Source organism: Lycium ferocissimum, chromosome 5 (genome assembly GCF_029784015.1).
Source record: "Lycium ferocissimum isolate CSIRO_LF1 chromosome 5, AGI_CSIRO_Lferr_CH_V1, whole genome shotgun sequence".
NCBI lineage: Eukaryota > Viridiplantae > Streptophyta > Magnoliopsida > Solanales > Solanaceae > Lycium > Lycium ferocissimum.
In genome coordinates, this window is record NC_081346.1 from 20,382,050 (window position 1) to 20,402,746 (window position 20,697).

Genomic DNA, 20,697 nt, shown 5'->3' on the forward strand with positions numbered 1-20,697 from the left:
CAACAAGCATTTTTGCAGCTGGGGGAATATCTGTCCCCAAAAATTTTTAACCCAAACATCAGAACTAATGAAACTTCCGACTGAGCTTAGCTAAGGACTTATCGCTATTGAAATAATTTCGTCTTTCGCTTATGTTTAAACATGTTCGGAGATTGACTTTTAACAAACTATAAGACCCGGAAGAAATTCTTTTCGAAGCGGCTGTAGTTACAGCAGTTCATGACTATATGCGAAGCAGAAAAGTGGCTAAAATGCAACAACGGTTCCATTCCCAAAGTATAACAGCGAAATAGCTAGAGTACACCAGCGATTCCAGAACTCATCGAACACCTAAAAGGGCATTATGTTTCTATAATAGGCTGAACAGTTTTAGCACAAGAGATAAACTAAACCAGCTAAAAACAACAACAACCAGCCGAAACTAAAATGTAATCTGCACCAAAATTCTCGCTTCTATCAAATACCCATCATAATATAAGGGACTAAGCTTTGATTCGTGCTTTTGTCCAACAGGTAGATAGTCAACAGCAGCAACACAACAAAGATGGTCCAGAATGTATAATCAAAATGGAGCTATCATGATTTAATCATAAGATATATTCCAGATATCAACAAACGGCAAAAAGCTAAGACGTGAACCTTAATGTCTATTTACTGTTCGTTAGTCACAACAACTAACGGGATGAGAAATGCGAACATATTTCCGAATCACAAATTGCAACAGCAAGACATAAAAAAAACGATTTTTCTTATGCTAACATATTTCCATAATGATGATAAATCAAAATTGCATCGGATTTTACCTGTTGATGGTGCAGTGAACAAGAGCGTCGAGCCTCGAATCTACTCTCGTATTGACATATTCGGCACTCGAGTCAAAATTAAAGTATTTCTGTCGTAATCGAAATGTTTTTGCCGAACAGCGAAGGAAGTTAATGAATCGTCAAGAATTTAATCTTTCGTCATAATTCTCAAATTTCAACAAGAAGTGTTTTTCTGATTTTTTTAAAGTTCAAGACCAGATAAAAAAAACTCGAGACTCTGTGACAGAAAATGTTCACGCATCCAATCCCCTTTTTTTTTTTTTGAAGAATCGAATCTGATAAAAGAGAGTAGGAATCCCTCCTCCTTTTTTTTTTTCCGCCTCCCTCGGCTATGACTTAAGGATGTATTTATAGGTGTAAAAACTAGGGTTTTCGATTTGAGCGGGATTCGAATTTGAAATCGTTTCAAAATCAGAACGTTAGGGCTTGTTCTGACCCGATCAGAAACAACAGAAGAAGGAGACAAAGCTCCATTAAAACTTGTACCCGAAGAAATAAAAAAAAGCTGATAAGATGAGATTCGATCTTACAACGGACAAGAAGCCATTAAAGCTTCAGATTGAGACAAAAACCAGAAAAGGGTGAAACGCCTCTGCGTATTGACCCCTCTGACGGACATTAATTACCCTTCCCGAATTAGCCATGCAAAGCCTGTGAGGGTGGAAAGTTTTTTACAGTTTTACCGCTTTCGTCGAGAGAGAGAGGAAGGAGCGAGGGAGAGATAGAGAGAGAGAGAGTAGGTGAAAGAGATGGAAGAGAAAGAGAAAGGGCGGCGTCTGTTTCTTTTGTTGATTAGGGTAGATGATGAAAATGATAAGTGGGTCGGGTTGGGTCGGTTTGGATGAAGTGGGCTGATCTGTTAAGTGGGTAATGTGGGCTGGTTAGTGAATTACCGAGTGGAACTGGCAGTGGACTGATTCGGGCTCAAATGTTGATCCAAACATATTGATCCTTTCTCCTCTATTTAATTATTCTTCGCTTTTAACTTAATAACCGGCATAATTAATAGTAATTAATATATATATATATATATATATATATATATATATATATATAGAAAGTAAGGATTTAATAAAGTAAAATTATTTTAACGGTACAAATCCCTAAAATGAAACGATGACGAACCATTTAAAAATTGTAGTGTGCCAACAATGATAATGTTGATATGCATAATAGTGAAGATGAAAGTAACGATATCAATAATAGTAGAAATAGTAGTGAAAGTAAAATACTTTGCTGTTAATAAATTTAAAAGCTCCAGGAAATAAATTGAAATAAAGGAGGGACAAAATTGGATATCAACAACACCTGCACAGAAACCAGTACCAAAAGCTGCTCAAAACTAGTATTAAAATGCTCCAAATTAATTCTAAAAGAGCTACAACAGATAAAATCACCCTAAGTAATAATAAAACACATCAAACACTATCTAAACACATAAAATGATCTAAATAGACCTTCAAAGTTCGTAAATATTTAAATGTCCAACCAAAAGTACCATTAACTAGTTTTAACATAAGTCCATTATTAAATCCAAACTAGTTCTAAATGCTTGTTTCATTTTCCTAATTGGTGATCCATAGGCAAGAATTGACGATGACAATCAAACCATGAATTTTGTGGCCATGTTTTAAAGTTGAAAGCTTTACTAGTGTGAAGTGTCATCGTACATGTGTGATAAACCCATCAACACCTTCAACAAATTCATCATTACACCCACACGATTACTATTATTCATATTATACATCCACATACGATCCATCTAAAAAAATATACCCACAAATTATTGAGGTTATAGAAATATATTATAACTTAAGAATTCTAACTTAAAATATAACTCAAGGAAACACAATCCCAACCACTTGTAACTTTGAATTCTCAATAACAATTCTAACTTTAATAATTTATAAATTCTAACTTTAATATAATTTTGAAAAGCACAATCCCAACCAATTCTAACTTTGAATTCTCAATAACAATTCTAACTTTAATAACTTATGGATTCTAACTTTAATTCTAAAATTGAAAAGTAAATCTAGTCAAATAAAGTCTACATTTTAGTTTTGAGGTTATAGAAATACTAGTAGATTTGCACGCGCTCGCGCGATTATAAAATATTTTTTCTTGAAATGATTTTTAGATGGAATTTTGGATATTAAGAATAACAAAATTTTGATTTACATATGCTTTATTTAACTCTCCATTTTCTTAAAAAATGTACGGCTTTTATGTGTTTAAATATTTTTTTAAGAAATCTCATTTTGAGATCTCTAGTTGTGAATTTATTATCGATGTTTTATTGTTTTGAAAAAAGAAATAATATTGCTTAAATTTTCTTACATAGCGTTTGGAACTCCATCTTTATTTTATAAACACATTTTGTTTTCTTAGGCAATTACCTTTTTTATTTTTATGTGTACAAGTAGGTGTAAATATTTGATTTCTTCACTTAAAAGATAGTTGAAAATTAGTACTTTAACAACTTTTTCCTATTTTAACATGTCACGGAAAGTAAAAAGGTGTGTGAAAACTAAAAAACAAAGGCTACTACAACTTCATTAAGCAGATTTCCAACTTGTACACTATTGGACCTTCATAGGACTTGAAAATAAGTATATTTCTTTTTTCATCCTGACCCTAACTATCATCTGTAGCTAGCAATTTTTTTTTTTTTAATATTGTTGTTCATTTATTATCTTTTGTTGTTCTTTTCTAGTTGCCTTGTTTTTCTTCGTAATTTTGTTTTCAACTTCTTTCTTCTTTCTCCTCTAAACTTGGCACATATATCGAGCAACTAAAACCATTGCTCTAGCAACCACTAAACGTTAGCAAAATTAATTTTCCTTGAAAAATCGCACATAATATAAAACGCCACTTCTATTACACCAATATCTAAAAAAATCATCTACAATTTTTCACCAGTTTCTTGCATATAAAACACACTAATTATAAAATAAAGGCATCACGACTCAAAGTTCAACGGAAAGGAAAAAGAGAGTATAATATGATCAGCTTATGGATAATGAAAATTTTGTGAGACTTCGATTTGTTTATCATTTGTAAAATTATATTATGATTTATATGTAATAATACTAAGCACATACCCAAATGTATTTGAGCGTTGCCGCATCTTCACGCTTCTCCCTTCGCCGCCATCATTTCTGCCACCTTCGTAGCCATGTCATAACTTTTTTGGTGTTAAAGCTGTCGTCAAATCTCATTCTGTTGAGTGTAATTTTGGTATCTCCTATGGCCGGGTACGTGTGACCATTTTTCAAAATTTATAACAACAAAGAGATCTCTCCATAATTCTAACTGGGAACATGAGAGAACGTGTACTATTCCATTTTCACTTACTTTTTCGGTGAGGAGAGGGCATTATATATACCTTTATTTACTTCCTCTATATAACATTCAATGTAATGGTGAAACTGAAATTGACAATTGGATGGAACCATAAGATGAGTGTAGTCTGTCATTAAAACAAAAATTAATGATTGAATAAGAGAAAATGAAAAAGAAGCAAGAAAGAGAGACGAAATCCAAACGGTACGTGTGTGACAACAAAAGATAAAGTTTGATCTAATAGACCATTAATGTACCTCACCTTTTGGATAGTGAAAAGGCACCATAAGTTTCTGAGAGATAAACGGTTTTGAATCCGAAAAGGCACCAATATTTTAAAAGAGTAATTTTTGTGAGTGAGAAAATTGAGAAAACTAAAAAAAAATGAGAAAAAAGATAAATAGCAATTAGAAGCTTTAGAGAGTGCCACATCACCGGCCTAAGTCTCTCTTTTATTATATATATAGATTATAACTTAATAATTCTAACATAACTTAATAATTCTAACTTTGAAAATCACAATTCCAACCAATTCTAAAAATTGAAAAGTAAATCTAGAGAAATAAAATCTACATTTTAGTATTGAGGTTATAGAAATACTATAACTTAACAATTCTAACTTTGAAAAGCACAATCTCAACCAATTCTAATTTGGAATGATCAATAACAATTCTAATAACTTATGGAATTCTAACAAAAGCACAATCCAAAAAAAAAAACTAGTCAAATAATTAAAGTATACATTTTTGCACATATTCAACGTCAATAATATTACAAAGAATGATAACTAAGCTAAAACAAATACATTGACAAAGAACATGAAATATAGCACAATCTCCACTCAAAAAAAAAAAAAAAAATGACAACTAAACTAGTCAAATAAAGTTTACATTTTTTTCACAAATTCAACATTAATAACATTGCAAAAGATGTTTAACAAAGCTAAATATATTAGCATTAGGCCTAAAATCTACAAATAAAACTAAAATTGAAAGAATTTTAAAAGCCCTAATTTAAGAGAAACTAACCTCAATTAATTAACTTCAAAACGGGTTCGGGGTTGGTGGGGACGGGGCGGCGGCACCGGGCGGAGGGAGGGGGGCGGTGGGTAGCTAGGGGTTTGAGGGGAATGGGAGTTTAATTGGGGAAGAGGAGAAGAAATGGGTATGAAAACACATGCGGAATGTTTTTAAAGAAAACCCGAATGACAAACCGACCCCCGTCCGTCGATTTTTCCCGCACGTTTGACCAGATTTGACCCAAATTTTTTTTAAAAAAAAATAGGAAACCGACCCTGTCCGTCGGTTTCCAAAAAAAAAATTGTTTATTATTTTTTAAAAAAACAAATTGAATTGCATATTATTTAAAATATTTTTAAAAATAAAACCGACGTCGTCCGTCGATTTTATATTTATTATTATTATTATTATTTTTTAATAAAAACGACGTGGGACGTCGGTTTTTTTTTTGCGGATATATATTTTTAAAATTCTGCCAAAAAAACTGACGTCGTCCGTCGGTTTTCTAATTAAAATAATTAAAAAAAATTAGAAATGTAAAAAACCGACGCAGGAAGTCGGTTGTCCGTTGGTTTTTTAAACCGACGCAGTGCGTTGGTTTTTTATCCATCGATTTTGGGCAGTTGTTTAGTAGTGCCACTTGCCATGATTTTGTCCTTTAATATGCAGTTGAATAGTAATGTCTTTCAATCTCTTCAGGCTTGATTGTTTGTTGGAGAATCTACTTCCATTCCTTTTAGCCCATATGTGATATACCACAGCAGCAAAATAGAATCCCATTATGTATGCTCTTGGTCGACTATGACTAGTTCTCTGGCCAGTTCACTTCCTGATTACAATCCCCTATTGATCTCTGAACTCCAGGCCAGGTTAGCATAGCAACCACCATGTTGAGAATATGGACAAGCAAAAAATAGATGATCAAAAGTTTCCTCCAGCAGGGTATCACACAGTACACATTCAGTTTGTATTGTGATGCCCCACTTAATTACTCTATCAATAGTTGACAATTTCCTTTGCAGTGCCATCCACAAAATGAAGTGGTGCCTTGGAATTATGCCTTTCAACAGTACCAGCTTGCCCCAGTCAACTTTTTGGTATTGAGGCACCATTGAACAATAGCCTTTCTTTATATTGTATTGGTTGTTAACAGTCATAGTTTGCAACCCCGAGTGTAAATCATTTACTTTTGGTATCCAGCTTCTTCCATCAAAAACTTTTTTTACTAGCCAACAGGCCTGCTTAGGAGTGGCCATGGTACTAAGGTCATTTACTTTTATGTAGAAGGTATGAATCCAAACCACCTAGACTTTATCCTTCTTTTGTTCCACGACCCAGTAGCTTACAAATTGCAGCCTTATTCCATGTTAAAATATCAAGTACATTCAATCCCCCTGCCGTCTTTGGTTTGCAAATTTTCTCCCATGCTACAAAAGCTTTTCTAGAGAGGTTGTTACTGCCTGTCCATAGGAATGTTCTGCACACAGTGGTTACCATGGAAATGATCTTCTTAGGCAAAAGGAAGATTTGTGCCCAGTATGTTTGCATCTCAAAGAGGACACTCTTTACCAACTGCAGAAATGCCACCGTAGGGAAAGGAGTTTTGAGGACCAGCATTTGACTCTTGAGATCATCCTTTCAACTAGGGGTAGACACTGATGGACTGATAGTTTCTTAGTGGAGGGAGGCACTCCCAAATATTTAAAAGGCAGTTCACCTAGACTAAGATGTAAATCAAACATCTGTTCTTTGAAATCATTCTCCGCTCCAACAATATAAAGAGAACTCTTCTCCATATTGGCCCGCAACCCTGATACTTCTGAGAAATACTGAAAAGTGTTGAACAAAAGGTGTATTGAAGTTGCATCAGCCCTGCTGCTCATTAACAAGTCATCCGCAGAACATATGTGAATAATTCCCAGTTTAACACACCTAGGATGATAGTGGAATTGTGGATTCTTCCTTAGTTGCTGTAGAGTTCTATGTAGGTATTCCATGGCTAGCACTATGTCCCCTTGTCTCGCAGCTTTAATGTTTACTAAATGCATGGACAGGAGTAGCCCAGAGGCGGACCTATCCTATTAGAAGGGGGGTCACGTGCCACCGTAAACCTCGGGAAAAGCTTTGTATATATATGTATATATACGTTGAAAAGAGTATATATATTTAAAAGGACCCCCAAGATATATCTACCGTATTGGTACAATTAGTCGCTGTACCCTTACGCTTGAGCACGATCTGAGATCGAACATGTGTTGCCTCATATTTTTGTGGAGCTTGACGTCCTCTTTACAATTACAATAAGCCCAATACTTTTCTTTAAAATCTTATGTCCCCACACCTCTTCTGATTAAATCCTCCCCACAAAAAGCCCTAAAAGCAAATTTTCTCCCCGCGTTAACATAAGAGAATTAGAAATCATTTCCCCATTCTAAACCCTTCTTCTCTCTTCCATCCTAGCCAATAATCGGCCTTCTCTAACGAAGAAAATTCTTTCCCATTTTTATTTTTAATGATTGATATGGATTTTTATAATGTATTACAACAATAAATTATTTATTATATAACTATGTAATAGTATTATTACCGGGGATTCGAGGAAGACATAACTTTATTAAGTTTGACTTAATAATAATTATCTTATTACTAAGCCCTAAAATCTTATCGCATTTTTGAATTTAGGATTTTTTTAATTAACATAGTGTCAAGTATTCATAATTATATAAAAAGTTCAATTAAGGTCATTAAAAATTAGCTTTCTTTTATTTTTCAAATAGATTTAGGAGAAACTTATTGGTCATTTATCCTCTCTTTAACTATGCATTGATGAAAATGAGCCTATATTTTGTCAGTATTTTCATATCACAATTCATAAGGTAATATTAGAGTATTTTCAATTTCGTTGAACTAAACACCTCTTTATTTATAGGTGCGTGTTCGAGCGGGAAGGCGATCACTAATGCTTTGCATTAGGGTAAATTATTGTCTACATCACACCTTTTAGGGTGGTGCCATTCCCCACCTCGCTAACATGGACGCTTTGTGCACCGAACTGCCCTAAACACCAATTGATCTCAAAATTATCTTTTCGTAAATTGGTAAGTAGTCTTTCTATTGGTCATTGGTGCCGCCTCTGGAGTAGCCTACAGCGCTACAAAAATGGCAGGATCTTCCCTTTGGCAGAATTTGTGAATAATCTAAAATTTTAATAAAATAAGTTGAATGAACAGAGTATCAAATTGTGGCCGTGTAGTTAAACTTGTGAATAATTTAATAATACGGGTTAGATTTGCCCATTCGACAAAAACATAACCAATTTAATAGTACGAAATTTTGACTGTCCAACAAAACTCGTAAACAATTGAATAAACATTTTTTTTTTAATTGTGTAGCGCAAAGATTATTTTTGTAAAACTTCCTGAAATGGGTACAAGCAACATTACTTAGCCGGGCCCTCCTCGGGACGTTAGTAACGATAACTCAGAGGTGGTGCCAATTGTCGCGTAAAGTACTTTAAATTCCAATAATATTTAAATCACTCTTTTGAGAGTTAAAATATGGTAAATAGACTCCAATAAGATAAAAGAAGTAAACTATACTAATTTTATCACTTATAAAGAGTGCTATAATCTTAATTTTGAGGGTCAATTTTCACCTTCTTGAAATTTCGAAGAAAAGCTAAGTTGATTTTTCATAAGGTCACTCAACTATCGTCATTGTAATACAAAAGTCACTTAATTTTGTTTTGTAACTGGAAAGTCACTCAACTTTTATCTTTGTAACACAAAATTCATTTAACTTATTTTAGTCAATTTTTGCTGACGTGACATATTTTTATAAGTTAAATCCTTATTTAATATAAACTCACCCATTTTTACCATTTAGTGATCCCCACTATCCAAATTTTTATAGCAAAACGCTAAGGACTGAAATTTTACTAGTAATATTTTACTGGTAAAGTGGTTGGATTCTCCTTCCTACTCAGGCCTTAAAATTTTGCCTCAAGTTCTTCTAGTTATTTTCAAGTAGTAACAGTTCTTCAAGAAAATTTATACATTCTATTCACTAATATTATTGTTAGGCCCAAGAAAAACTTTTTTAGCAGCAGTGATATTATTGTCAGGCTCTCTTCTCGTTCCGCTCTCCCTATCGGGATAACACCGATTTGATGTGATAGACGTTGTCTCTCGACTTGGGCCTACCTAATCCAAATGTCCCTAAAATAAGGGACTGGTTGATCGGAAAACTTAAACTGCTTGGAAAAAAAAAATCAATCATAAAACTGAATTTCCAAGCATAAAAATGAGAAAAAATCCACTTTCGCAAAAAAAAAGGTAGAAATAACAATACTTTTGCTGTGCTTGAATTGGTATAGCCGTCCCTCTTTGACTCAGCTCATTCTGGTAGTTGACTTCAATGTTTCATATAAGTTAAAGAGATAATTATATGATCAAAATGGAATTAGAAAAGAAATCTAACTGCAATAAAATTCAGTTTCATCCCATGAGTTATGACAAAAAATCTTGATCGCTAACCCTATACAAAATAAGTAGCAAATACGGATATGAGGCCTTCCCTCCAACGTAATTTAATTAAATAGTCCATTTGTCAGAGCTACTGTACATTTCGTGCAGGACATCTTTCTAAATTCAAAGACTATTAATTTCAATCACATACCAAAAGTCCTACCGAAACCGGTAAAGTCTCCTACCGAAACTGGTAGAGTTTACAGTTGCATTGTAAATCCGGTTTCCACCATTGGAGGATTCCATGAGCTCTCTTCAAATCTGGAGAATGGCTCAAATTAATAGTAACAAACGCAGAAGGAAGTAAATGTGATGGTTCCGATTGATCCTTTCCTCTTGCATTCGCAATTAGACTTCTTATTGAATTACGTGGCAATTCGTCCGATATCGCCCCTATCGCAACTATCTTTTCCCTATGCTCGAAATATCCAACGTATTCCGCGCAAATAGATCCGATGAATTTAAAAATAAGTAAGGAACCCACGTAGATAACAACATAAACGTGTCATGACTTTGTTGAGACTTTGGCTCTGTTATTGACAAAGCAATAGAACAGTCCGCAGTGAGCACACACTATGAGCAAAGCGGATTCCATGCTTCAGTTTCTCGTTTTTTATGAATGTCTCTATTGGAAGTGATGTGAATGGTGGGTTGAAAAGATATGTTTCAAGATGAATTCCCAATTTAACCATATCTCTTCCGATTAGTAGTGCAATTGAAGAGCCCAAGGAATGCCCAGCTAGCCAAATATCTGAGACCCCGTGATTCTGAACGATGTTTTGTACAACTTGCAAGCCACGGTGGAAACGGGAGCTATTGTGAAGATTGTTGTGCATGATTTTGAGATCCAATTTGAAGTCCTGCGATCTGTTACCTTTTTTGGGGATTGTGCCTCGAAAGGCAATCACATACTTTGGTGGATTCTGATTCTGATTTTGAATGTGATCCATTGTTTTGTAGTGGAAATGGGAGTTTGGATATTTGTATTCATAAATGGCGCCGAAGTAAGATTGGTCTTCAGTGTCCACCAAGATTTGGATTAAACGAAAATGGAAGAATTCCCACCAAGGTGGAGCAAGGGCATTAGGACCTTTGCGATTTTGCTGGCGGTCACGTTCAAGAATGTACACACTCTGTACTAAGCTCGCTGCTACACACCTCCGATGATCAGTATTTCTCCTGTGAAACATGCAAACTTGATTCAATAATTTGAAGTCTATTAGTATGTAACTCTAAATGACCTGTTATGTGCTTGACTATACCATAAAAATTTGTGCTAAGAAAAAAGACTTTAGGTCTATCTCGACTCTAAAAGCTCGCTCAGGTGACAAGTATTGCTCCAAGTCAAGTAAAAAGACAATAGTCTAATCTCTCAACTAATAGAGAATACCCTAGCTTCAATTGGATGCCCAAACCTTGACAAGTAGAGCCTAAATAGCATAACATAGTGGCCAAAAACCATTCTAATGAAATGGACATTGAGCTAATGTAATTCAAAACTTGGTTCACAAGGCCTCATTAATATTTATTTGCACTTATGAAGGCGAATCTAAATGATTCTCGATCTCCGATTCGACCTTCATTAAGTGCATTTTTTTTTTGTTTTTTTGACCACTTATTGGTCTTAAGAAGTCCGATTTCTATCTACGAGGAAGTCTTAAAACATAAAAAATTGTGTCTTTTAAATTAATAAACACACGAAAAATAACGCTTTCTTCCACAAACCCAACCTGATTTCTTCCACAACTCTTTTGACTTTTATATATATAAAATAATTTTAACTCGTAATTTCTTATATATGTGAGTTAACACTACCATTTTGAAGAATACCATGAATATATATAATTTGGGTCTGATAAAGAATACCATGGATGAAAAATCATGGCAGATTGTGATTCTTTGACTTTCAATGATTTTGGTTCTCTAGCTCTTTACTATTTGTTCTCTTAATTTATGATAAGTTGTGATGGAATATTCACTTTTTTCACGATTGTGAGAAGATGAGGAATATAAGAGAAAACATTTGATGCAACTTTTCAATCTACTTGTTATCCATTTTACAATTTTAGCTATGTTATATAATATTTTGAAATTATTGTGCGTAATATAATTTAGGTCATGTCTAAAGCTACACACAAGTCAAATCCACCCTTTAGAAGTCGTTACAAAGAAAGAGATCATTAGATCTCTCTAAATGCAAAGATATTGTAGTTTTTTTTTTAAGATCATAAAGAATCTCTCTCAGACTAACATCTCTAACACATCTCCTTTGAAGCTACTCAGATCTCTCTAAACAACTATATCAATGCCCACAAATGAAGATTGAAAGACAAATGAGCTGCTCTTCACTTGGAAATGAGCTTACCAATCAATAGCAGTGAGGTATAGTGGTCCAGATAGGCTGAATATCTCTCTTTCGGAGACCATCATCAAATTTGTCCTTCTCCTTATTAGAACTGTGTCATGAACTGAAAGAAAAAGCAAAAGCACGTAAAATGTACGTTTCAGAGACTGTAACAAGAAATAAATTTCATGAAATGTGTATGTTTAGTTGTCCACACAGACATTACAATATCAATTTGCGTTTATCAATTATAAGTGGGATAGGTACGTACTAGGAGTGTATCAATAATTCGAACAAATGAAACAATAATCAGTTGAAATTAAAACACGCAAACAAATTAAACCCAAGAAAATAATGTTAAATAAGAACCAAGTTTAAAGAATACATCTCAGCAGCAAGCAGATCTATCGAGTAGTTGAAAGCACAAACAAATTGTACCCACCCATTGATCTCTTTGAGAGAAGACGTGCAGAAGCTACTAGTAATGGAGAAAAGGAAATAGAGGAGAAAAGAGTGGGCACGCAAAGCTCCAATTTCTTATCTCAAGTATAGTGGTAGTAATATTTAATTGGGATCATTACCAAGTCCATGGTTTGATCCTCTAAGTTTGTCGATGGAAGAGAAACAAAATAAGCGATCGAAAGAACACCAAACATGGCAAAAATGAGTTCCTAGATCGGAAATTAACTACAATCAAATGTGAGTTCATGTTAAAAATGAACACAGTTTGTTAAATATTTCGATATGTGTCTCTATCAAACATTTAACAAATTCAAGATCAGTTGATCTTATTATTAATTTTATAAATCTTTATGGGAAAAAAAAAGAAACCGGTAAACCATTATATCTAAGGCTCCAACACAAAAACATACAGACAAATTAAAAAAACAATGTTTAATGGCGACATTAGGGTTAACTATATATCAAGTAGTTGAAAGCAAAAACAAATTGTACCGACCCATTGATCTCTTTGAGAGAAGACGTGCAGAAGCTACTAGTAATGGAGAAAAGGATAGAGGAGAAAAGAGTGGGCACGCAAAGCTTGAATTTCTTATCTCAAGTATAAGTAGTAATATTTGTGTGGTTATACCAAGTCCACGGTTTGGTAAGCGACGAAAGAGAAAATGATTTAAACTTGTCAAAAATAAATTGTCTTATCAAACATTTAAGAAATGTATCAATTAGATTTATGAACAGAAAAAAAATGAAAGTGTTAACCAGAACACCATATATCTCATAAAGCTCAACACAAAAACCTAGCAAAAATTAAACTTCAAAAAGTTGCATTAGATCAAAAATATACCAAAAATAGCATAAAAAATGCAATCATCTTGTTAACGTAAAAGATGAGTTCATGTTAAATTATTTTTTTCACATTCACATAAATTAATTATCGATAGAAATATACCCAAAATAGCAAAAAATGCAATCAAACGTGAGAGTTTGTTAAATATTTCGATAAATGTCAAAAGTACTTACTTTGGCAAAGTTAAAGGACCATAACTTCTCATGATGAATATATTTAAAAGATTATTTTGAACCTACCACAAACATAAGGGATTATTTTATCATTTTCTCCTCTCTTAAGATCAGTTGATCTTATTATTAGTTTAATAGAAATCTTTATTTAGGTGAAAAAGAAACGGTAAACCCTTATATTTTTTGGCTCCAAAAGAAGACATACTTAAAGATAAATTATATGTTTTACGTACAATGTTTAATGGTGACACTAGGGTTAAGAATGTCGAGCCATGTACCTTCAATTTCGAGTAAATTTTCTTCTTTAATGATTGTCGAAATTCAGAAATTAAATTATCAATGCACCCTTTAATTATAATTTATGAGGAATAGTTATTTTTACTGCTTTATGTGTATGCAGGCGTACAACATAGGCAATAGTTATAATCTAAGGCTATAAATCTCTTATGGTAATAACTACTATTGTGAAACGAGGCAGCAAGAACTCGAACATGAAAGATAACGTTTTGTAGCTTGTATAGTCCAACTAGGATTTAGTCTCTTATCTCCTAGTTTGTGTTGGATATGTTATTGTACTTGTGTAATTGTAGGACTCTAAGTTAGATGTTATATATACACCTGTGTACTCACATAATCGATATATTGAGAAAAGGTTTCACATGGTGCCAGAGCCCTAAGAGGTTAAAAAACCCCTTTTTTTTTTTTCAACGAGCACAACTTCGGCAGCAATGGCAGGCGACTCCTCTACTACGTCGGGAGCATCTCCCAATACACATAATTCCTTTGCTACTACCTTGCCCTCTCCAAACCTTGCCCATCAATTGCCTGTGAAACTTACATCCTCTAATTTCTTGTTATGGAAGACACAATTTCTCCCTATGGTTAGGGGTTGTGGTCTTGGTTATCATATTGAAGGTGACGAGGTGATTCCAGAACGGCTTCTAGATAATAAACCCAATCCAGAGTATAATTCTTGGGTAAGAGAAGATCAACTTGTCCTAAGTTGGATCGTTGCTGGTGCTGAAACTGCTCGAAAAGCTTGGACTAAACTTGTGGCTGCTTATGCTTCCGGTTCAAAGCCACTGATTCGTGAGTTAAAAGCTCAGTTGCATAATCTACAGAGAGAAAATGCAAGCATTGAGTCCTATATACAAAAGGCGAAGGGAATTTCGGACAGGTTGGCTGCTTTGCAGCATCCGGTTTCCTACGATGATTTGGTCGAATTTGTTCTTGCTGGATTAGGACCTACTTATCGTCCTTTCACAAGGTCGCTTGAATCACGTCAAGAGGAGATTTCTTTTGACGCTTTATATGGATTGTTGTTGAATGAAGAACGACAATTAAAAAGAGATGAATCTCTTAATGTTATTGCACCCACGGCACAGTTCACTCAGAGTTCATTCACTCCGAATCGTGGTCGTGGGAGAGGAAGAGGTAATCGAGGTCGTGGACGCTCTCAGAATCAAGGATTCTCTCAGTCGACTAAAAATCGTCTTTCCTGCCAGCCCTCTAATCCTCTACCTTCAGACGTGTCAACAATTATCTGTCACAATTCTGAAGGCAAAGGGCACATTGCACGAGTCTGTCCCTCACCTAAAACACCTAATGGAACCAGAATATCCGATCGTCCTACAGCAAATTTGGCCAGCACCCAAAGCTCACCTACACAGAATTGGTTGATGGATAGTGGCACCACGCATCATCTTACCTCTGATCTTGATAACCTTGCTATTCATTCTGAATATCAAGGTCCTGAGGAAGTCACTCTAGATAATGGTTCTAAACTACCCATATCTCACATAGGTAAAAGTTCCATCACAGCTTCTGATAAAAAATTTACACTTGATAATATGCTACATGTTCCTACTGCTACTCACAACTTGCTCTCTATTAGTTCTTTTGCTAAGTCTAACAATTGTTCCGTTGAATTTTTTCCTGACTATTATCTGATTAAAGACTTGGTAACGAGGGGAATACTGCACACCGGCCCTAATAGTGATGGACTCTATTCTCTTTCTGTGACGAAATTGCTCTCACCAGCTTCCTTTGCTGCTTCTCTTTGTGTTTGGCATGCTCGTCTGGCGCATGCATCTTATCCGACAGTTCGTCAAGCATTACCAACTGCTGTTTTAACTTCTAGTAAATCATCTAGTTTATGCAATACTTGTGCTGTTAGTAAGAGTCATAATGTCCCCTTTAGTGAGTCTAGTTTTCAGGCCTCTGGCCCTCTTGATTTAATTTGTTCAGATGTTTTGGGGCCCTGCTCCGGTTGTTTCTAACGATGGTTATCGTTATTATGTCATTTTTTTTTATCATTATAGTAAATACACCTGGATCTACTTTCTTCATTTCAAATCCGAAGTTCTTTCTGTATTTATTCAATTTCATACTATTGTTGAAAAGTATTTTGGGCGATCTATTAAATCTTTTCAAGCTGACTGGGGAGGCGAGTTTCAAGCCTTGACGCAATATTTACGAGACAATGGGACTACACAACGATTTTCTTGTCCCTATACTCCAGAACAGAATGGTTGTGCTGAAAGAAAACATAGGCATATTGTTGAAACAGGAAGAGCACTCTTGCATCATGCTAATGTTCCTTCTCGTTTTTGGACCAATGCTTTCGAAACAGCTGTGTATACTATTAATAGACTACCTACACCACGGCTACAACATCAATCCCCATTTCGTGTGCTATTTCAAACAGATCCTGATTACTCCCTATTACGTGTCTTTGGTTGTGTTTGTTTTCCTTGGCTTCGTCCTTATGCAAAGGACAAATTGTCACCTAGGTCCAAACCTTGTGTTTTTCTAGGATATAGTAAGATTCACAAGGGGTATAAATGTTTTGATCCTGATTCAGGTAAATTTTATGTATCTCGTTATGTCATTTTTTGATGAAAACGTGTTTCCATTTTCCTCGCAGGATGCAAAGGTGCACAGATCATCGACCAATTCTGCTAATGACCCCATAACTTTACAACTACCTCTGTTGCCTTCACAACCAACACCTCATCTTTCTTCTGAGACGGATGCTATCACTTCTCTGTTACCTTCACCTAATCTAGCTGTGCACCAGCCTTCAACCGGAACAGACATACACTCACCACTGTCTAGCTCCACCACACCATCTGTGTTAAACCAAACTGCCTTACCTACTACCTCTTCTGCTACTAATTCATCTCCGCCTCCTGTTCAACGCATGGTCACTCGTACTCAAACAGGATCGCTGAAGCCAAAGCTGCCCTTTTCCTTGTCTGCTATTACACATTCTGGTGAGGAACCTACTTTATTCACAAGCTGCTAAGGATGATCATTGGCGTCGTGCAATGGCTGAGGAGTATAATGCTTTGATTCAGAATGGGACCTGGGAACTTGTACCTTCGTCACCTTCTCAGAATGTTATTGGTTGTCGTTGGGTGTTCAAGACAAAGTTGAAATTTGATGGGTCTCTAGATCGTTACAAGGCGCGCTTAGTTGCCAAGGGGTATCATCAACGTCCTGGGATTGACTTTGTGGATACATTTAGTCCGGTTATGAAGCCGGCAACAATCAGATTGTTGCTATCCTTAGCAGTGACCAATGGTTGGAATATCACACAACTGGACATTTCGAATGCGTTCCTCCATGGGAACTTGGATGAAGTTGTTTATATGTCGCAACCTCCCGGTATTGTTGATCCATCTCGTCCTGATCATGTTTGTATGCTGAAACGCTCTCTTTAAGGTCTTAAACAAGCACCTCGCATGTGGAACAAGAGACTAACTGATGTACTTCTTTCTCTTAGATTCTTGGGTTCCAAGACCGATAGCTCTTTATTCTACATGTCTACTGCTACTGATAAGTTGTTCTGTTTGGTATATGTCGATGATATCTTATTGATGGGCAATAATCCTGCTCGACTCAAGTCGCTCGTTACACAACTTCAGTCTCGTTTTGTTGTTCGTGACCTTGGCACTCTTTCTTATTTTTTGGGATTGCAGCAACCTGGACAAGTGAGGGATTATTATTGTCTCAACGTAAATATGTTGAGGACCTTCTTAACCGAGTTCATATGGCTGCCTGTAGTCCTGTTTGCTCGCCCATTTTCTCTGCGTCAAAGCTATCCTCTTATGTTGGTGTTCCTTTTAGTGATCCCACTTTATATCGCAGCAGCGTTGGTGCGCTTCAGTACCTCACCTTCACTCGACCGGACGTTGCTTATGCTGTGAACAAAGTATCCCAATTCATGAATTGTCCCATGGATGTTCATTGGACAGCTGTGAAACGTATTTTACGGTATGTTAAAGCTACTGCTTCCCATGGCTTATTTTTCAAACGTGCTTCAAATAACTTACTTCATGGATACTCTGATTCGGATTTGGGTGGGGGGGGGGGGGGGGGGGGGGGGGGGGAGGAGGGGGGGAGATGTGGATGATTGTAAATCCACCACTGGTTTTGCTATATTTCTTGGTGATAACTTGATCACTTGGTCATCATGGAAGCAGCGAGCTGTCTCTAGATCCAGCACTGAGGCTGAGTATCGGGCATCAGCAGCGACTACATCTGAAATTACCTGGGTTGAATTCCTTCTTCGGGAGATAGGCTGCTTCACGTCTACTTTTCCTATTCTTTGGTGTGATAACCTTAGTGCTACCTACTTGACTGCTAATCCTATTTTCCATTCTCGTACGAAACATATGGAAATTGATTTTCATTTTGTTCGCGACAAGGTTCGTGCTAAGTCACTTTCAGTTTGATATGTGAGTTCTCATGATCAAGTCGCTGATGTGCTCACCAAGCCCTTGTCGAAGTCTCGCTTTCTTGATTTGAAGACCAAGTTGACAGTGGTTCAACCCCCCGCTCAACTTGAGGGGGAATGAAAGATAACGTTTTGTAGCTTGTATAGTCCAACTAGGATTTAGTCTCTTATCTCCTAGTTTGTGTTGGATATGATATTGTACTTGTGTAATTGTAGGACTCTAAGTTAGATGTTATATATACACCTGTGTACTCACATAATCGATATATTGAGAAAAGGTTTCACAGAACACAAAAGATGATAATAGTATTTATATCTGTAAATTCATAAAAATATTCAAAATTAATACTTTATTTAATAGGATTAATATATATCGGGTCAGTCTGACTAAATAAAGAGAATGAAGGGTAACATGACAACTACTGCCTTCTGACTTTAATCATATATTGCACAAGAAAATTGCCACCTGTATAATTCGGCTTAATTAATTAAACTATGTACGAGTTACATATTTCTTCAGCTTGGAAGGTTAGGGGTTACTATCGATGACGACGCCTTATTGATTTGTTTCAAACATAGATTTGTTCCAATTCAGCATGGAATAGTGATGTATATATATTTCTCAAAGTTAGTGCTACTGATAATTCCATACTAAAATGATTACATAGAAATACATGATAGGGTGATATATAATATTCTCTCATTCTCTGAAGTAATCAGAAATTAAATTGTTATACATAAAACTTATTTCCAATTTTATTTATTTGTAGAGAAATAATAGTTAATATTATATGTGAATCTATATAACAGCAATTATGATTAGTGGCACTGAGCATGAAATCAAAACAAAATTGCATGTGAATAATGTTTCTGGTGGGTGAGGCATGATGAGATATCTTTCAGATAACTGTATCAAATCGTTAATAAAAGTTTCAGAATTGAAATTCCCATCCTTTCTCCTATCCTGTGCCTCCCCATCCCAAAAATTTAAAAGAAAAACGTGAAATGCATTCAGTTTTCTTTGGTTAATGATTCAAGCAATTCCTACTTCTAAATCTCAAACCAGATTGATGATATCCTTGTGTCAGATATTGGGCTAGCCTAGTACTAGTTGGGCTTTCTGTTAGGTTCTTCAAGGCATATTGCTGAAGAAATTGTACGGGTTTACTTCAAATGGGCTGATCTTTAATTTTGTCCTTCTTTAATCATTGTATTGAAGCTTTTTTTATTGTAGGGATAAAATAAGCCAATTTATTATGGATAAATATTTCATGAATACATATAGGAAAATTTTTAGCTAATTTTTTATTTTAGTCATGAACTTATTTTTTATAAAACAAAAATTGTGATATATTATCATTTATGAAATTTTGCGAAAAATATAAATTTATCTATATATATATATATATATATATATATATATATATAAGAGAGAGAGAGAAAGTTTTATTTGTTACTAGGAATAAAAATTAATGACCCGCCACTAGGAATAAAAATTAATGACCCGCCACAAAACCAGCCAAAAGTGCAAATGACCCTATATTGCTTGTAGTGGGCTTCCATTAGGCCCAGGAAATGTCCACAAATTGCTTGTCTCTTTTGGGGCAAATGTTTATTAAATTACCCTTTTTTATTTATTTTTTAAAAATCTATGGACAGATTCCCTATGAGAAAATTAAAACTATGAGTCGTAGCAATTTGACATACATATTCCTTTGTTGTAACGAGAAATTGTACTGCGAACATTAAATGGTTACAGAGAACATATTCTTCCAAAATGTGTTATTAATTAGTTTGTGCGTAAAATCTTTCTTTCTATTATTTTAAAGTGAGCTTATAAAAGATGGAGCTCATTGAGTGGAGAAGTAACTTACTGCTAAATAGAGACAATCAGAGCTTCAATGTTTACTAAATGCATGGATAGGAGTAGCCTATGGCGCTACAAAAATGGCATGATCTTCCCATTGGTAGAATTTGTGAATAATCTAAAATTTTAATAAACTAAGTTGAATGAACATAGTATCAAATTGTGGCCGTGTTGTTAACTTGTGAATAATTTAATAATACAGGTTAGATTTGCCCATTCGACAAAAACACAACCAATTTAATAGTACGAAATTTTGATCGTCTGACAAAACTTGTATACAATTGAATAAACAGTTTTTTTATTGTGTAGCGCAAAGATTATTTTTGCAAAACTTCCTGGAATGGGTCCAAGCAACATATACTTAGCCGGGCCCTCTTTGGGAAGCTAGTAACGATAACTCCGAGCTGGTGCCAATGGTCACGTAAATTGTAAATTCCAACAATATTTAGATCCCTCATTTGAGAGTTAAAATGTGGTAAATAGACTCCAATTTTATATTATTTAGAAATGACAATTCCAAGGACGAACACATGCTAAATACTATTGTACAAA

At 35.1% G+C, this 20,697-nt stretch overlaps 1 pseudogene; it reads right to left on the reverse strand.

The window, feature by feature from the left end:
• Nucleotides 1–9,895: 9,895 nt before the first annotated feature.
• Nucleotides 9,896–12,646, reverse strand: LOC132058287 (GDSL esterase/lipase At4g10955-like; annotated as a pseudogene).
• Nucleotides 12,647–20,697: the final 8,051 nt, after the last annotated feature.